Below are 19,804 nucleotides of genomic sequence, written 5' to 3' on the forward strand. Positions count from 1 at the left end.
CCTTTGGGGAATGAACCAGTAGATGGGACATCTCTCTCTTTCTCTGTCTCCCTCTCTGTAACTCTGACTTTCAAATAAATAAATCAATCTTTTTTAACTTTTAGTGATAAAAATAACAGATTTTATGCATTCCATAGGTACAGTTCAAAGAAGATAACCAAACTTCCCTTGCTCCCAATCCCATTCCCTCCCTCCCCTTATCTTCATCTGTTTTCTCAAAGCCATAATTTTAACCTACTCTATATTGACATGCTTAATTCATCACTAATCATGGTATTTAAAAAGGAAAAACAGGAAGACATCAGTTCCATAGGACTGTAAACAAGGACTAAAAATGGTAATCATATCTCAAAGTAACCATTTCATTCCTATACATTTTTTTGGTATTCTATATTAACTTCCACATATCAGAGAAAATATACGGTAGGATAGGGGAAAGTTAAGGGTCTCAATTCATACTTCTGCATGTGTAGATCCAATTTTCCCAGCACTAATTGTTTATGAGACTGTCTTTTCTCCAGGGATTGATTTCAGCTCATTTGACAAACACTAGTTGGTTATAGATACATGGATTGATTCCTGGGTTTCTTTTCTGTTCCATTGGTCTATATGTCTAAGTTTGTGCCAGTATGTTCTCCCTGATTGGTGACAACTAACTGAGCACCAAAAAGGAAACCTGTTAAAGTGAAATGAACACTGTGAGAACGAGTGACTTGATCAGCCCTTGCTCTGACGGTTGATCCCTCTTAGTATTTTTTGTTTGTTTGTTTGTTCTACTTAATACTTTTGGTTGAATACTGTAATCAATACACAGTTATTCTCAAGTGTTGAAACTTAACTGAAAAGTGATTGCTGTTAAATATAAGAGTGGGAATTAGAGAGGGAAGAGATGTGCAATTCGGGACATGCTCAAGCTGACTTGCCCCAAACAGTAGAGTTAGAAACATACCAGGGGATTCCAATTCAATCCCATCAAGGTGGCATGTACCAATGCCATCTCACTAGTCCCAGTGATCAATTTCAGTTCACAATTGATCATAATGATAGGACTAAGAACCAAAGGGATCACATAAACAAGACTAGTGTCTGCAAACACTAGCTGATAGAATAAAAAAGAGAGAGAACGATCCAACATGGGAAGTGAGATACACAGCAGACCCATAGAATGGCAGATGTCCGAAACAGCACTCTGGCCTCAGAATCAGCCCTTAAGGCATGCGGATCTGGCTGAAGAGCCCATGAGAGTATTTCAGGCATGGAAAGCCAAAACACTCTGGAGAAAAAAAAAAAAAACAACCCCTACATGAAAGATCTCCACGAGTGAGATCCCAGTGGAAAGTATGGGTCATGAAAGAAGGAGGTACCTTTCTCTGAAGGGAGGAGAGAACTTCCACTTTGACTACGACCTTGTCTAAATATAATCAGAGTCAGTGAAATCAAAAGGCTTCCATAGCCTTGGCAGCTCATGACAAGAGCCTAGGGTGATTACTGATGCCATAAACAAGAGTGTCAATTTGTTAAGTCAACAACAGGAGTCACTGTGCACTTACTCCTCATGTAGGATCTCTGTCCTTAATGCGCTGTACATTGAGATTTAATGCTATAACGAGTACTCAAACAGTATTTTTCACTTTGTGTTTCTATGGGGGTGCAAACTGTTGAAATCTTTACTTAATATATGCTAAATTGATCTTCTGTATATAAAGAGAATTGAAAATGAATCTTGATGTGAATTGAAGGGGGGAGGGAGAGGGAAAGGGGAGGGTTTCTGGTGGGAGGGAAGTTATGGGGGAGAAGCAATTGTAATCCATAAACTGTACTTTGGAAATTTATATTCATTAAATAAAAGTTAAAAAAAAAGAAGTCAATGAAGGCAGATAAAATTATTTTCCTTAATATTTCAACAAGTGTTATTATGAGTGATTCCTTATCTTTGTAACAACATCTTTTGAAAGAGAGCCCAGGCATATTTTTTTAAGATTTATTTTATTTATTTGAAAAAGTTACCGAGAGAGGTAGAGACAGAGAGAGAGGTCTTTCAACTGCTGGTTCACTCCCAGATGGCTGCAACGGCTGGAGCTGTGCAGATCCGAAGCCAGGAGCCAGGAGCTTCTTCCAGGTCTCTTATGCAGGTGCAGGGGCCCAAGGACTTGGACAGTCTTCCACTGCTATTCCAGGCCATAGTAGAGAGCTGGATAAGAATAGGAGCAGCCGGGATTCAAACTGGCTCCCATTTGGGTGCCAGCACTTCAGGCCAGGGCTTCAACCCGCTGCACTTCAGTGCCAGCCCCCCAGGCATATTTTAAGTTCAAAATTAAATCAACATTTACTGAAAGTCAAGGTTTGCTTTTACTTCAACCTGTTATTAATTCCATCACCTGACCAGTTATAGCAAATATTTTTTTAAGATTTATTTATTGAAAATTCAGAGTGACAGAGAAGGAGAGACAGAGTGAAATAAATCTTCTATCTGCTGCTTCGCTTTCCAAATGGCTACAACAGCCAATATTGAGCCAGGCTGGAGCCCAGATTCCATCCTGGACTTCCATGTGGATGGCAGGGGCCCAAGCACTTGGGCCATGTACTGCTGCTTTCCCAGATGCATTAGCAGAGGAACTAGATTGAAAACAAAGTTCAAAATGCAATGCCTTTGAACAGTCTTGTCTCGATGGTTGAAGAACAGTTTGGTTTTTTTTTTTTTTTTTCCTTTTTCGTGCACATTGTCAAACTCTACTTAGTATAGAGTTGTTCTTCTTTGTATAAAGTTAATTGATTGGATCAGTGTGGTGCACCGGCCGCAGCACGCCGGCCACAGCGGCCATTGGAGGGTGAACCAACGGCAAAGGAAGACCTTTCTCTCTGTCTCTCTCTCTCACCGTCCACTCTGCCTGTCAAAAAAATAAATAAATAAAAATAAAAAAAAAAGAAAATGTATCTTAGTGGAGAATGGGACTGAGAATGGGAGAGGGAGGAGGAGGAGCAATGGGAGTGTAGGTAGTAGGGCAGGTATGGTGGGAAGAATGAATATATTCTTGAAGTGTACTTATGAAATGCACGAACTTTGTATTCCTTAAATAAAAGTTTTCTTTAGGAAGAAAAAAAAAGAAAAAAAAAACTGCCCTGTAATATGTCTTTAAATCTAGTATTGTGATGTCTCTTTGTTTTTGTTGTTTAAAATTTCTTTAGCTATTCGGGGTCTCACATTTCGATACAAATTTTAGCATCATTTTTTCCTAGGTCTGAGAAAACTGTCATTGGTATTTTTATTGGGATCACATTGAATCTATAAATTGCCTTTGGTAGTTTGGACATTTTGATGATATTAAATCTTCTAATCCATGAGCATGGAAGATTTTTCTATTTTTTGGTTTCTTCTATTTCTTTCTTCAATGTTTTATAATTTTCATTGTAGAAATCTTTCACATTCCTGGTTAAATTTATTCCAACTTTTTATACCTATTGTGAATGGCACTGATCTTACAAGTTCTTTTTCAGCCATGGTATTGTCTGTGCTAACAAAGGATTTCTGTATATTAATTTTGTATCCTGCCATTTTGCCAAACTATTTTATGAGTTCCAATAGTCTCTTAGTAGAGTCTTTTGGTTCCCCTATATATAGGACCATGTCATCTCAAACAGGGTAGTCTGACTTCCTCCTTTCCAATTTGTATCCCTTTGATTTCTTTCTCTTGCCTAATAGTACTGGCTACAACTTCCAGCAGTATATTGAATAGCAATAGTGAAAGTATGCATTGCTGTCTGGTTCCAGATCTTAGAGTAAAGGTTTCCAATTTTTCCCCATTCAGTATGATGCTGGCTGTTCGTTTGTTATATATTGCCTTGATTGCATTGAGGAATGTTCCTCTATACCTAATTTGTGTAAGGTTTTTAACATCAAAGGATGTTGTATTTTACCAAATGCTTTCTCTGCAACTATTGAAATAATTATGGTTTTTATTCTTCAATTTGTTAATGTGTCAAATTTACTGATTTCAATATGTTGAACCATCCCTATATATCAGGGGTAAATACCACTTGGTGTGGGTGAAAGATGATTTTGATGCATCGTTGGATTCGATTAGCTAGTATTTTGTTGATGATTTGCATCTATGTTCATTAGGGATATTGGTCTATAGATCTCTTCACTCTTTTTTTTTCTAGTTTTGGAGTTAAAGTGATGCTGACCTCATAGAAGGAGTCTGGGAGGATATCCTCCCAATAAATAAATCTTTTAAAAAAAGCACATAGAAATTGAGGCAATATCTTCATAGTTCTTTCAAAAGTCATTTCTCTTTTGTTTAGCTTTACTTGGTTGTGAAGAAGGAGAAAAGTGATATAAGAACTTTAGAAAGAAGAGGAAGAAACATGTCATCATTGTGTCAAAAATATTTAGCTGAAAAGGATGCATTATTTTTCATGTGTATTCATTACAGACTCTGTAATAGCTCAAATGTCAGAACTAGAGAATGCAAACTATTTTTAATTTGCATTGGAGCCCCGCCTTGCCAACTGCATTACTTCTAATCAGCTGATAGATTCACAGCTATATATTAGTAGATTTTGTGGTGACAATTTCTTTAAAGCTACTATGTATTGTTTGGATGCATATTCAAAGAATAAATAATTAGCTTATTTCAGATTGATCACATCTAGCCTTCTATTTCTTGTATCCATAAATACAACCAGTGTAGTAAAAAAATTCTTGTTCAAGGAAATAACTACATGAGCAGCATCATTTGCCCTACCATTTGTATTCCTAGCTGCTTCAAAATAGTGAAACAAATGAGTCATCTATCCCAAAATATAACAATATATTGCATTGATTTTTAAATAGGAAGGCATTTTTTAAATAAACACACAAAAGCAAACATCAATTGCACAAAAGATGGACCAAAAGGCATACCTGTTCATTTTACTGATTCCTAAACTTGGACAGGTTATAGGTAGGAAACAAGATGGCAGTTGGAGGGGCATGGATTGAAAAATGTTCCATCATTTACTAACAAAAACTTCGGAAAATCATTCACTCATTTTTTTCACTTTTCTCCCTAGTAAAATGGAAATTTCAAGGTATATCTTATTTGGATTTTAAGATCAGAGAATAATTTACATAAAGCCTTTTGTAGTATCTGGCACATTGTAGGTGCTCTATAAAGTATAATTGTTATTTGTACTGAAACAAAATTAATAGAAATAAGACTTTCTTTGTACAGAAATTGATGGACACCATCAGCTTCTACTAAAATTAAACATTATTTGTATAGCTATTTTCAGTTTTCTTAGCTTTCACTCCCTTTTTACTAATTCTTGAGTTGCTTCCCATCACCAGAGATTTTGAATGCTTAAGAGAATGGACAGAGATGAATACCGCACCCACAATTTTCATACTCAATCTTCTTATGAAATGGGAATTGACAACTAACTGCTGATTTTACCCCATTCTACAATATGGTTTGTTGTATTTTCCTCCACATACCAAGCTAGAACATAGAATTAAGAAAGTGATTAGACTGCTAGGCAAAAAGACAGTTGAAATTAGTGCTAAAAGGTCTTCACCATACAGTGCACTGATGCACCCTCCTGTTTCTCTATTTTATTAACAAGAAATCAAGTTATATCATATATTCCTTGCTATTTTTAATTAAAAAACATTCCAAAATCCATAGTCTGTACAATCTACCTGCCCTCCAGAGACTGTCCAAGATAAGACCATGATTGGAAACTGGAACACCTAACAATACCTTTTAATGAACTATGAGATTCAGTGTTCCAAGCTAGCACACAGGCAATTAAAGAATATATCATTTGCTGAATTGAACAGTTCATTAAGACCTAGCGAGAAGGTAGTACTCTTACCAAGTTCCACTGCATGTACCATAGATCATCAACACTGAACTCCTGAGGTTAGCACTGATACAGTTAGAACTGATAGACTATAAAACCCTTTTCTATTCTTATATCATTCCTTCTACTTCCTTTCAGCTTGTTATTCATAGCCTAAACTTATATGTTGTTTATATTGCTGGATGATTTATTTGTTTAATTTTTCTGGTTTTATCTTCATGAAGCCTAGATTTGTATAATCCCAAACCTTGCCCTGGATATAGAATTAAAGTTTTTGCTTTGAAGACATGCCCTGATTCTCAGAGAGAAAAGATCAGAATAGCAGGGGAGATCCAGACCTATTTTATTTTATATAAAAGAGTCTACAGATGAATTAGCTGCTGCTAAATGGATGATTCACTTAATACATAGGCATTTTCCTACTACCATCTCTGTTACTCTGTGTGGATTCTGACATCCTGATAGTATTCTAAAGTGACAACTTTATTCAGTTCAAAGTACAAGGAAGAAAGAAATCTATCAACAAATATTTCCCCAGTTCTTTTCTTGGTGTTTCGAATTCCAGCTGTGTTGTGTGCTTTCCCATGAAAGCAAGCAGAGACACATATCATCTCAGACAAGTTAGACAAACAAATCAGAAGGTCACACAGTGCTTTTCCTATAGCTTTTAAATAGTAGTTTCAGCTAGGCTCTTATTTTAACTGCACTTGACCTTCCTGTAACCAACATAAGTTGGGGCATCTACTAATGTTCTGTACAGGCTCCAGGATTTAAAATCTAGAAGAATTAAAAGCCCTGGCCTGAAGTACCAGCATCCCATATGGGTGCCAGTTCTAGTCCTGGCTGCTCCTCTTCCCATCCAGCTCTCTGCTATGGCCTGGAAAAGCAGTAGAATGGCTGAAGCCCTTGGGCCCCTGCACCCATATGGGAGACCTGGAAGAAGCTCCTGGCTCCTGGCTCCTGGCTTTGGATCGGCACAGCTCCAGTTGTTGTGGCCATCTGAGGAATAAACCAGCAGATGGAAGACCTCTCTGTCTCTACTTCTCTCTGTAACTCTGTCTTTTAAATAGAAAAATAAATATTTTTAAAAAAACAGATGAGTCAGAGCAGGTGAGAGTATTGCTCATAAAATGTGTGTTGCATTTTTTTTCTTCTCCTGCAGCAACATCTCCAAGAGAGGATGGCAGAATGATTTTTGCAAACGAAATCTCAGGATGGGTAACATGTTCATCTCACACCATAAATGAACACATTTTGAAGCACTCTGAAATGCCTGGGTGTATCTGTTATCAGCAAAGCTTAAAATCTAGAAATCCAGTGGCCCTTTGTAGTGCAGTGAGGATGAGACAATTCTAAAGGTCAGTTTTCAACATTCTGGGCATCCTGACAACCAGCAGCATATAGACTCCTGTAAGACAGAGAGTCCTCAAAGAAAAAGTTCTAAGCTTTTTTGGCTTCACTCCCTGAAATTGTCTGTAAGGCATGAGGTGAATAATCTACTGAAATTAACATAAGTCTAAAAATGAAAAGATCTTGGATTCTATAACTTGTGACCAATGCAAAAGAGCCAAACTCTCGACTCTGAATATCTCCCCTTATTTTCAGAGAACGCTGCCTGAGAATATTAACAACCTTCCCATCACTAAGGCTTGCTCTTAAATCTGTGATGCCAAGATATAGAAGCTCTGGTTTTGTTACCCAGAAAACCATGAACTGAATTTGATGATTAAGAATCTAGTTTACCTTGGTATAATATCTGCCCTCAGTTTGTTCATAATATTGTTATGGTTTGAACAGGACTTGGCTCCCCACACTCATGCAGACACTTAAATCCCAAAGTCTTGCTAACAGCAAAAAAAAATTAATGGCTGATGGATTAGAGTTGAGCTTGATTGATTTACGGCATCTGAAGTCAGGCCTCTGAGGATGGATTGTATTGGATTGGGTTGCTAGGGTGGATTCCCCATGATAAAATAATGATGGCATTACAAGGAGAGGCAACAGAGTGGGTAGATGAAGATCATGCTTCCTGTGTCCCTCGACTTCCTGGGTCACCATGCAATCATCCCTCCACTACCCTCTATCCTCAACAGGTGCTTGAACCAGTGGAGCCTCCTCATCTCAAATAGTGAACCTGCAAAATGTAAGCCAAAATAAATTGGCTTCATTCATAAGTAGCTTTTCTCAGGTGTTTTAAAGTAATGAAAAGATGAATAATACATATACCATAATAAAATAATAAGTGTGGGGAGCAACTCGGACTAGACTAAGTTACTGGAATTAAGACTTATTCTATGCATCTGCTCCCACAATATGGTGCTGAGAAGGGAGTAGCAGCTTCTACGCAGCTGCCTCTCGCCAATTTGATTGACTGAGCTGCAGGAGCTGATCTTGCTCCTGATTGGAGGAGAGCAGCGTACTCGGCGTGTGGGTAGCAGAGTTGGGATTGGTGGAAGAGGACTATAAAGGAGGAGAGAGACAACATGCACCAGGAACATCTAAGGGGAACATCTATCTGAAGGAACACCTGTGCAGCCCCCGAGAGAGCCGGCCGGCGGTGTGCCGCTCCCCTGCGGAAGTGGGGAAAGTGGCTGGGGGCCCGCCCCTCCACGGAGGTGGAGGGACGGTAGCCAACCCGGGAAGAACCAGCAGCAAACCCGGGGAGGGCCGAGCAGACAAAAGAACAGCACAGGGTCCTGTGTCGTTTCTCCACGAAGAGGGGGAGCGACAATAAGGAAATATCATTTTCATAGGACTTCAGAAAAATAATAATTTGTTGATAGTGAAGAAACATAACAAAAATATAAATATGCTAACCATTATTAAAACAGGAAGATTTTGGCGCCATTTGGATGACTTTAAAAACCAGGAAAACATCTCTTGTAACAGGCTGATATTTTTCAACTCATTGATTCTCAGTGCTCATTAAGACACGATCAACTGTTCATTGGAGTTTCATTTCTTTCAATTTTCTCTTCTCCGCTTGCTCAGCATTTTGCTGAATTAATGCTTCATTTTGAATTAATGGCCACTCTAAGCTATTAGTAGCTGTCGGTACCCTTCTTTTTCCCCACATTTCCTACCTCAATTCCTGAACTTTGCAGTCAGCCTCCAAAGCAGTAACTGGAAGTAGTCACCTGATGGGGGCACAAAGAGCTTTGAGACTACCCATTGCCTACTTATGTGTAGTACACATACATACACACACACGCTCACACACACATGAGGACTTTAAAACATTCATGGGAGAAACAAAACACTATTAAAAGATAAGTTTGAGTTCAGCATTTGGCCCAGCAGCTTACCAGTTGGGATAAGCATGGTTAGCATGCCAATTGAGATGCCTCTGTCCCATATCATAGTGCCTGTATTCAATACCCAACTCTACTTCTGATTCCAACTTCCAGGTAATGTAACCCCGAGAGGCAGTGGTGAAGGCCCAGTCTCTTGGGTACTTGCCATCCATGTAGGAGACCTAGACTATGTTCTGGCTCTTGGTTTCAGACCTATCCTAGGGCCACTGTAGGCATCTAAAGAGTGAGCCAGCAGACAGGAGTGCTGTCACGTTCTCACTCACTCTCTCTCTCTGTCTCTCTCTGTCTCCTTACCACACAAATAAGTTTTTCAGAATAAAATGTTTTTCAAAAGGCATAAGCTTATTTTGGTATAAAATTTTATTGAAATTCATGCAGTTTTTTCATAATATGATTTTCCATGAACTTCCTGAGTATCATTATACACATAGATACACCTCCCTGACCCAGGCTGCCTTTCCCCTTTGTAGTCTCAGCCAGTAGCCTAAAGTGAAAATGGTCCATGAAAAGAAAGACAATAGGGTTGTCAGTATACTTTCTGTGAAAAAGTAAATCATTTTGTGGCTTGGTTTAAGAGGCAGACTAAAGAACATGGATATATGTGGATATGAAAAACAAAGACTCAACTGATCTTAGTGCATGGCAGTGAACAGGAAAGATAACAAGTCTTCCACAGAGCTCCCAGCTCCTCTGAAACACACACACACACACACACTCACACACAGAGAGGCATGACCAAGTAAGAGTTTGGCTTCATTCTCCCAATCATTCCAGGTCTCTTTGTACATACTTCTATCATGTATCTAAGATAGTATTATATGGGGTATCATTTACATGTATAACTCTCTCTCAAGACTGCAGATGCTTGAAGGCATAGAGAGTGTCTTAATCTTTAAACATCTGCCTCAGCACTAGGCATTAAACACAGGGTTGGCTGCATGTCAGAATTAACTAGAATTTAATAAAAATACAGACTTCCAAGTCTTGCCCCAAACCTACTGAATCAATACCTACAGGAATGTGACCTGAGAAGCCCTATTTTTTTATTTGACAGGTAGAGTTATAGACAGTGAGAGAGAGAGATAGAGAGAAAAGTCTTCCTTCCGTTGGTTCACTCCCCAAATGGCCACTATGGCCAGAGCTGCTCTGATCCAAAGCCAGTAACCAGGTGCTTCTCCCCGGTCTCCCATGCAGGTGCAGTGGCCCAAGCACTTAGACCATCTTCCACTGCTTTCCCGGGGCAACAGTAGAGTTAGACCGGAAGAAGAGCAACCAGGACTAGAACCAGCGCCCATATGAGATGCCTGCACCACAGGCAGAGGATTAACCAAGTGAGCCACGGTGCTAGGCCACCCTATTTCTTATAATTCTAGAGATGATTTTAATACATGGAATGGATTGAAAATTATAATAAGTATCTGTTCAATATATCCGTTTACCAACTGCCAATACTATGGAAATGTAAACAGAGTTATGGCATTATACAATTCCACAGGGAACTACTCCATGTGGATGAATCTCCTAGAGTTATGTGGTGCTGTAGCTGTGAGAAACACACAAAGTCTTCAAACACACAAAATCATAGGGAAAAAATGTGCTAATGCTTACAAGTCTTCAGTCTTTATAACTTCAAAAACTTATTACTGAATGACTTATTTAGAAATCAAAAGATAAAAAAAAATTCATGAAAAAAATGAACTGGCTATTTCTCTAGTTCTCTCAATAAGCTCAGACTACAGCAGAGTTGCCCCTGCCTTACTGAGCACCTGACAGTGTTAACTTGAAGTATTGCATTGTTTGCTGCTAGGCGTCTTAATCCTAATTATCTACCTAATTACTACTTTTTCCTTCCTGGAGGTTTATTAGGAAACCCCTGAGAAAACTATAGCCTACCATACCCTCTTCTGAACAGCTCCTTTACGGCATGTCTCTTCCAAGCACAACACAAGCACTTTACTCAAAGCATTGTAGGAAATGGATTGCAGCTGTCACTTTGCTGGAGTAAACCAAAAGTCAACTTCCAAACAGTGATGTGTTTGCAAGAACAATAAAAATGACAGCAATGTTCACAGGGCATGGGACATTGATGATTGAGGAATTCTGTTCTACAACAGGGTTTGTGATTTACTGGAAGTACCTCAGGTCTTACTAGGCATTGTGAGGAGCAAGAGCCTTGTGGTTGTAGGACAGATTGCTTGGACTGATATTTTATGCTTGTAGCCATCCCCTCATTTTCCTTCCAAATTATCTATAGCACCACTTTCCAATGTGCTTACTAATTACCTTTGGATTATGCTAACAAGTAAGTTCCAATCCAGTATGTCTGAGGCCAAGCCTGAGGTTGCAATTCTATGAAGCTCTGGGTGTTGCAGATGCTGCCACCCCGCAGATTAAACTCTGAGTAATAAGTACTAATGTCATTCATAGGTAGCACACAATGAATGCTGGCAAATTCTTTGTAGTTCATAACTGCATTGTGATAACTAAGTATAGAATTCCTTGGCCTCATACAGCAATTTTAAAAGTTGATGAACAAAAAAACCTTCCCAAATTGTTTTTCAGTGGGAATGATGGATTTTAGCACTAATTTACCATGATTAAATAAATTCTAAGGGCAGAAATTAGGTAATAGCTTCAAATCATAATTGCAATATGTCTACATTCTGATTATTATCTCTGCTGGCTACTCATGAATTCAAACCTCCACTGAAACAATATTTTAGAATATGCACAAAAAAGATTAAGATAATCCAAGGTAACCAGAAAATTCTCCAGGATTCTATTCTACAAGAAATATTCACTATTTCTAGAAAGCTACTCTGCACATAGCCACTCATGGAGCAAGTGGAGTAAGATGCAGCTGAAGCCATGGCATGTAGGCAGTTTGAGTTTGCTATAACTGCCACTAAATCTTCCCTCACTCTTATTCCTGCCTTGGCATTCCCATCCCTGATTCTGAAGTCTACTCTGTTTTTGTCACAATCTTAGAAGATGCTTCTTAAAGTTCTACTTTTGATTATCTAAATTTATACTTGGGAAGGGAAATGTGAAGCCAAACTGTAGGAATTTCCCCCTATAAGTGTACTTTCTACTTTTGTTGAGAGATCATAGCACTGGTCAAAGTTTAGTTAGCAGGTATGTTTTAGATCAAAAGGTATTATGCATCAAAAAGTAATTTTGTTATAGCAAATGAAATGCAGCCAGATATGTACCCTTTTATATGAATGTTACTTCCCTGCATATGATGAAGAAATTAATCCAATAGTGTAGATCCTACATCCTTTACATTGGTCTTAGGACTGAATAAGCCCTTCAAAATCTAAACAAACACCCTCAAGGATGAGGGGTTAGAGAGACTGACTTGTTTTGATGAATAGAAGTGGAAAAATCGTATACTGTGTCATATGCAGGTATATTAGCTTTCTATTACTGTAGCTAAAACCTGAGAAGAAATTTTAGGGAAGGAAAAGGTTGGTTTTGGCTTGTATTTTGTAGGTTAATGGGTCAAGATCAAGGAGCCCTATTAGAGTAGTATCTGGTAGAGGCTGCCAATTGTGGAGTGTTAAGAGGAACCAATGCATGTTGAGCTACAAAGCAAAAACAGACCCAAGGGGCATGCCCAGCTTGTATAATCAACCTATTGTGAGAACTACCTTCTGAAGGCAAGCCCACGATGACCGGAATAACTCTCTGCAGACTTACCTAGCAAAGATATATTTAAATCAATTCTCCACTCTTAATCGATCAACTGTTAACATAAGATTTGAGGCATTAAATATCTGAGTGACTTTGGTGAGCCAAATCCTATTCAGTTCCCAACAAAAAGGGTAATTCCAAAAGTTCATAGGAAATGGAATTAAAAGGTAAGTTTATTTTAGTGCAAAAAAGTATTTAAGTCTGTGGGGAGCAACTGGGAGCAACTCGGACTAGACTAAGTTACTGGAATTAAGACTTATTCTATGCATCTGCTCTCCCACAATATGGCGCTGGGAGAGGAGAAAAACAGCTTCTACACAGCTGCCTCCAGTTCAACCAAAAAACTGTAGGACCTGCTCCTGATTGGAGGAGAGCAGCATACTCGGCGTGTGGGTAGCAGAGTTGGGATTGGTGGAAGAGGACTATAAAGGAGGAGAGAGACAACATGCACCAGGAACATCTAAGAGGAACACCTGTGCAGCCCCCGAGAGAGCTGGCCGGCGGTGTGCCGCTCCCCTGCGGAAGTGGGGAAAGTGGCTAGGGGGAACCGCCCTTCCACGGAGGTGGAAGGGACGGTAGCCAACCCAGGAAGAACCAGCAGCAAACCCGGGGAGGGCCGAGCAGACAAAAGCACAGCGCAGGGTCCTGTGTCATTCCTCCACGAAGAGGGGGAGCGACATAATGGTGCCGTGACTCGGATATGAAGCCTAGGCAGGGTTTAGTGTCGTTCCTCCACGAAGACGGGGAGCGACATAAGTCAATGCATAACTTTTTCAAAATATACATTTTTATGCATGGATTTCATTCATAATAATGGCATTATCAAGAGATGCTCAATCTCATCAGTCTTGAACAAATTAAGAAAAATTCTCCAACACTGTACCAATTTAAAATAAAACCACACATCTTAGAACTTCCTTTAGTCCTAGAGGAGATGAATAGGTTATTCTGTACTTAAATCCTAATTCTACTCATCCATCCCTAACCATGAAGTGAAACTACCTGGACAGTTAAACTATGACTCAAAAGCTGCAAAGCCACGTTTCCTCAAAGCTTCATCTATCCTAAGGAAAAATATATAAAGGCTCATGTGAATACTCCACTATAGCGAAAGAACTGGAATCAAAAAGGCAGCTTAGGATGTAATTATTTGTTTTCTTTCTTATACATGGATCACATAAACAAAATATTTTATGCCTTGAATGAGAATGTCCAATATAGTCGCACTATGAAGTGAAAAATGAAGAATTGAAATAGTTGTGAATTACTGGAATTGGTCCATGGAAATCATTCTGTATACAACCCATTCTTGGCAAGACTTGCTTTGACTTTCTTATTTGCTCCCCTCCTACCCTGCCTCACACATGGCTCCAAAAAGTTTCAAACTGTACCACAGCCTATTGATTTCTGCACATGGCTACAGACCATGTCATTGGCACCAAGCCTCCAGCTCACCTCCAGCTTTCCCAAATATTTAGTCTCATCTCTAGGGACCATTTATAGCAGAGGCCATCAAAGAACTACTGAACCTTGACATTAGTAATTTATCCTCTGAATAAATAGGCTATACTTGACAAAATATAAAAATGAAAATTAGAGAAGTAATTGAAGGTGGAAGTTGGAGGAGAAGCATGGTGGTGATTTCATTCATATCTGTCCTTTTCTTCCTAGGTTCACAAGGCCATGACCTTCTTTCTCATAGCCAACTTATGTCTATTAAGCCTCATGCTGAAAAGATCAGTATCCTCTGTTTATGAGGTATTATCACGATAAGGAGTAGGGAGGCTACAGATAGAGAAAAATACCTGTGAATCCTTTTACTATAAAAATGTTTAATGAAATGACTGAAATTGAAAGAGCGTTGTTATGACATTTTCATATTTCCAAAGCTCCTAACATATAATAGGTATTCCTCCTTTAACAAGAACTCAAAGTACCAAGAACTAATGTGAATCATATTTCCTTTGTCATGTCTAAACACACGCTAGTCTTCCTGGATTCTCCCACTATTACAGACCATTCCCTATAGCTGGGCCACAAAGGGCCCTGAGGTCTCTCTAATCCAACCCATGCAGGTAATATCTGGTGTCAGCATAAATCTGAGAATCCAATTTGACCTGAGACACTTTGGTCCTTATTTCCATAAAAACCCACACCACAGATGATACAAAATGATGAAAGACATAATTCTAACAAGTCGTTTTTCTCTTTGAAAAAAGGTCTAGTTGCAAAAAAAATTTAAAAATTGCTGATCTGCCCCTTTATGAATGATTGTGTTAATATTAATTTGTTAAACTCTGCTGGTTACCTTATTTTCATTTTCTTCCCCCCAATCCCATGTATTTTCCTCCAGGAGACTGACAGTCATGCTAAGTTGGGCCCTAACAGATGGCTCTGTGGTGCTGTGAACTAGCTTGGACCAGTAATCATTTTTTATTCTAATCAACCCATACCAGGTTTTCCAAGTACACACAGCTGCCCCATAACTCATTCAGCCAACTCCTGGATAGAGCATTTCCTTTTCACCCCCTTGTCACCCTGTTCCACTAGAGAGAGCCATACATAGGAAAGAAATAACTCACTTGAGCTTTCTCTTGTTGTTGGGTCAGCAGCTGGCTGTTTTCCATTTCAGCTGTCGCTGATCCACTGGATTAGCCCCAGAGAGTACAAGGTGACTTTGCATTCTGTTCAGGTGACTCTAACCTTACATCAGACAAGAGGAGCACAGACCTTCCAAATTATGCCATTGGCACCAGAGCACCCTGGCTTTTTCAGGGCAAGATTCTGAATAATACAATTCATTATTCAGATTGAAATAATCATAAAATCATTTAATTGGATCCTAGCCTATTGTGTCAACAGAAAATCTAATTCTTCATCAGTAAGTTAAGACTTCTAGAGGCTGAAGAAAATCTCATCATTTTCATCAATCAGCATCCTGAAAGGGTCCCATAAGACTGCCCTTGCCGAGGGGCTCTGTAATACGTGAAACAACGCTATGACAAAATCTTCCCAGCACTTAAAGGGACAAATTGCTTTGAATGCTCAAGGTAGACCTGCCTTACACAAAATTTTATGTTATAGTAAGGCTCCTGTGTGTTTAATGAGGTGTTTGTACTGCACTGACCAATTAGAAGGAAATAAAAGATAGTGGGGAAAAGGATCCCTGCTTGGCTCTTCAAGTGCTTATTTAATGACACATTAAAAAATGCACTTACAACCCCAAAAGCACAAGAAACAAAAGCAAAAATAGACAAATGGTATTTCATCAAACTAAAAAGCTCTGGAAGTAGCCATTTGGTCAGGCAGTTGAGACTCTGGTTGGGATACCCATGTCCTATATCAAAGTGCATGGGTTTGAGTCTGAGCTCCAATCTCAATTTCAGCTTCTTGCTAATGAGCACCCTGGGAGGCAGCAGGTGATTGCTCATGTTGTCAGGTCCCTGACACCCACTAAGAAAACTCAGCTGGGTTCCTGGATCCCAGGTTCAGCCTTGTGCAGTCCCAAACTTGGCAGGCGTTTGGGGAGTAAATCAAAGGTAAAAAATTCTGTCACACTAATCCACTGTTGGTGGAAATGTAAACTAGTACAACCATAATGGAAGACAGTATGGCAGTTCCTCAGGAATCTAACAACAGATCTACCTTAGGCCCCAGCCTTTCCATCCCTGGGAATTTACCCAAAGGAAACTAAATCAGCATATCAAAGAGTCATCTATACCCCCAGTTTATAACAGTTTAATTCACAATAGCTAAAATATGGAATCAACACAGATTTCCATCAACTGATGACTAAAGAAAATATGCTATATGTACAAGATGGAATGCTACTCAGCCATAAAAAAAACTAAATTCCTGTCCTTCACAACAAAATGAATTCAATTTAAGACCACTATGTTTAGTGATATATACAATCCCCAAAAGATAAATATTACATTTTCCCTGATTTGTGGTAACTAATATTCAGAGTACAAAATATATAATGTATATAAGTGAACTTGACACTTTCAGATTTGATTACAGTTTATGGCCCTTGTCTATACTTTTGAGGAACGGTATTTTTTCTTACTATTTGCTGAATTCTTTATTTAGTGGAGCTTTAGGTTTGTGATTACAAAGAAAATTGAAAGTATGTCATTGTAAAAATTAAAAGAAATGTAGAGAGTGGAAGTGAGGGAGGAAGGGAGGAAGGGAGGAGGCTAAGGAGGGAAGATTCATTATGCACTTAAAACTGTATATATATAATACAGGAAATTTGTTCCCTTTTTATAAATTAAAAATTTTAAAGAAAAAGTTATATTTCTGCCTCCCTAATTAAACAAATTAAAAATTAAAGATTTCTACACAGCAAAGGGAACAATAAACAGTAAAGTGACAACCTACAGATGGGAGAAAGTATTTGCAATCTATATTCATACATCTGACCAGGGGTTAATCCCTATACCATATAAGGAACTCAGTTCAATAGTAAACACACACACACACACACACACACACACGCACACACATACACACAGAGTCTAATTTTAAAAGTGGGCAATTGGGGCCAGCGCTATGGTGCAGTGGGTTAAAGCTCTGGCCTGAAGTGCTGGCATCCCATATGGATACTGGTTCTAGTCTCAGCTGCTCCTCTTCCAATCCAGCTCTCTGCTATGGCCTGGGAAAGCAGTAGAAGATGGCCCAAGTCCCCTGCATCCACGAGGGAAACCCAGAAGAAGCTCTTGGCTCCTGACTTCAGATCGGCACAGCTCTAGCCATTGTGGCCATCTGGGGAGTGAACCAGCAGAAGAAAGATCTCTCTCTCTGGTTCTCTCTCTCTCTGTACCTCTGTCTTTCAAATAAATAAAATGAATATTTAAAAGAAAAAGTCAGTAATAAATCTAAAAAAACATTTCTTAAAGGAAGACATATAACACAAATATGAAAAAAAGTCTCGTCACTAAGGATCAGAGAAATGCAAATCAAAACCACAATGAAGTATCATCTCCAGAATGGCTATTCTCAAAAACGCAAAAAGTGAGAAATGCTGGCAAGGATGCAGAGGAAAGGGAAAACTTGCACATTGTGTGTGGAAATTTAAACTAGCACAGCCATTATGGAAAACAATACAGAATTTTCCCAAAAAGTTAAAAATAGAACTACCAAAGGATCCAACAATCTGATTATGGGTACTCATCCAGAGGAAATGAAATCAGTCTGTCCAAGAGACATCTATGCTCCTATGTTTCTTGCAGCAATATTCACAATAACCAAGACGTGGAAACAAACTAGCTATCCATCAACAAATGAATGAGTAAAGAAAATGCAGTACATATACACAGCAGAGTACTACTCAGTCAAAAAAAGTGAAATTCTGTTGTTTGTGAAAATATGGATGAAACCAAAGGACATTATGGTAAGTGAAATAAAAGAGGCACAGAAAAACAAATACTAAATGTGGAGTCATCCTGCCAAGCCCGCACCGTCGGGGAGAGCAGGGCAATGGTGTTCTTCCACAAGATGCACTGGGAACAGGCTTCAGTGAACATGTCTGCTTTTATTAATAACCACGCACACTTTTAAAGGGCAGGCAGAATGTTTGTAACTAATTCAGGGCAACATGAACTCTATAGGACAGAACTGACGCTGGCGTCAATATGCCTTTCCAATCAGCTTGAAGGTCACATGGCTAGGGTAGCTTTCCAGGTGGGCCTTGACCACACCCAGGAGCAGTTTAACTGACTGGCAGAAGGAGGGGTGGGGTAAATGTGCCTGGGGCTCCTGCTGCCTTCCAACAGTCAGGCTAACTGCATGGGCTAGGCAGGCAGTCTCACGGGATCACCCACAACTAAATGACTCATTCATATGTGAGATCGAAAAAGGTCAGTCTTGAGGCCAGCACTGTTGCACAGCAAGTTTTTTTTTTTTTTTAACTTTTATTTAATGAATATAAATTTCCAAAGTACGACTCATGTGTTACAATGGCTTCCCCCCCATACCGTCCCTCCCACCCACAACCCTCCCCTTTCCCACTCCCTCTCCCCTTCCATTCACATCAAGATTCATTTTCGATTATCTTAATATACAGAAGATCAGCTTAGTATACCTTAAGTAAGTATTTCAACAGTTTGCTCCCACACAGAAACATAAAGTGAAAAATAATAGATGATTTTTTTAAATGATGATGAAATCAGATCAGACCTATTGTCATGTTTAATCCCAGTGAGAGTCAAGTTGGGAATTGATAATTTCTTTCTTTTTTTTTTTTTTTTTTTTTTTACAGAACATCAGTTTAGTGTACATTAAGTAAAGATTTCAGTCGTTTGCACCCCCATAGAAACACAAAGTGAAATATACTGTTTGAGTACTCGTTATAGCATTAAGCCTCAGTGTACAGCACGTTAAGGACAGAGATCCTACATGAGGAGTAAGTGCACAGTGACTCCTGTTGTTGACTTTACCAATTGACACTCCTGTCTATGGCATCAGTAATCTCCCTATGCACCAGTTATGAGTTTCCAAGGCTATGGAAGCCCTCTGAGTTCTCCGACTCTTATCTTGTTTAGACACGGTCATAGTCAAAGTGGAGGTTCTCTCCTCCCTTCAGAGAAAGGCACCTCCCTCTTTGAAGACCTGTTCTTTCCACTGGGATCTCACTCACAGAGATCTTTTTGCCAGAGTGTCTTGGCTTTCCATGCCTGAAATACTCTCATGGGCTTTTCAGCCAGATCCGAGTGCCTTTAGGGCTGATTCTGAGGCCAGAGTGCTATTTAGGACATCCGCCATTCTATGAGTCTGCTGAGTATCTCACTTCCCATGTTGGATCACTCTCCCCTTTATTTATTCTATCGGTTGGTGTTAGCAGATACTAGACTTGTTTATGTGCTCCCTTTGACTCTTAGTCCTTTCATTATGATCAATTGTGAACTGAAATTGATCACTTGCAGTAGTGAGATGGCATTGGCACATGC

The 19,804-nt window shown here is 39.2% G+C and overlaps 1 long non-coding RNA gene across 1 annotated transcript in view; it reads right to left on the reverse strand.

Annotated features, from left to right (window-relative positions):
• Window positions 1-2,020: 2,020 nt before the first annotated feature.
• LOC149124563 (uncharacterized) overlaps window positions 2,021-19,804 on the reverse strand; it is a 120,307-nt gene continuing 102,523 nt past the window's right edge. The window contains exon 3 of the long non-coding RNA XR_016213739.1: window positions 2,021-2,191. This is a non-coding gene — a long non-coding RNA (uncharacterized LOC149124563). The remainder of the gene's footprint in view (window positions 2,192-19,804) is intronic.

This window comes from Oryctolagus cuniculus, chromosome 9 (genome assembly GCF_051225735.1).
Source record: "Oryctolagus cuniculus isolate XC-2025 breed Fujian yellow rabbit chromosome 9, ASM5122573v1, whole genome shotgun sequence".
NCBI lineage: Eukaryota > Metazoa > Chordata > Mammalia > Lagomorpha > Leporidae > Oryctolagus > Oryctolagus cuniculus.